Here is a 1003-nt window from a genome sequence, read left to right on the forward strand (position 1 = left end):
AAAATTATTCAACAAACCATTTTTATATTATATGGTTTGTGAACTATTTTTTAAGCTTGTTTTTTTCTTAAACATAAAAAAACAAACCATCTTAGTTCAAATATAAATAACTAAATTAACTCATCAACCATATCAAATCAAATTCAAACGCACGAGGAGTTGATTCTGCTCTCAAATTGGAAATGTGATGTACGAATGGAGAACGAAAAATCTAGACTTTTCAACCAGCTGCCTCATGCATAGTGACAACCCAAGCCAACTTAATTGGAGAATAATGCCTCAAAGTTAGACGCTTCCACTTCTAGAAATTTCTCAACAAATTCAACTTAGAGCTTATGAACCGTCCAAGTGATGACAAGTGGCAATCTTAGTCAAAAGTAGTACTCAAATTGCATGCTCCATTCGTCTTGATCACAATCACAGTCTGGGTAGCCCTTGTTTGTCCCCTTTATTTACAAAATATATTTTTCTCTTTTATTTTCAATCACATCTTTTTAAATAAACAAATATTACATGAAAATTCAAAATTTTTTATTACACATTTTCCATCAAATATTATTCCAAAATGTTCTTTGGGCAAAAAGGGGTCAAATAGGCTCTTATTTGACAATATTTTTACTTTTGCTTTTACTTATTATACAAGAGCATTTTGAGGAAACTTTCTTATTTTAGCTCTAAAAAAATTTCTAATTATAAAGTAATTTCAAAAAATTATCCAAAATATTTGAAATCGGTTTTTTAATATGAAAAATAGCTTTTGACTTTTCAATAACTATGCGAAACGGCCCCCTAATCTCTTTACCATATTAAGATGTGTTTAGTACTCATGCTTTTGTTGAATATTTATGCAATTTAAACTTTACAAAATTACCAAGATCTCTATATCAAATCACCAAGAAAAATAATTAATGCGGAATATACCTTGATCCATTGATTTATATCTCGAATGATGAATCTTGAATTATATTCTTTAAATCTTCCTTTCCGAATCTTTAAGCTTGAT

Source organism: Olea europaea, chromosome 23, assembly GCF_002742605.1.
Source record: "Olea europaea var. sylvestris chromosome 23, O_europaea_v1, whole genome shotgun sequence".
NCBI lineage: Eukaryota > Viridiplantae > Streptophyta > Magnoliopsida > Lamiales > Oleaceae > Olea > Olea europaea.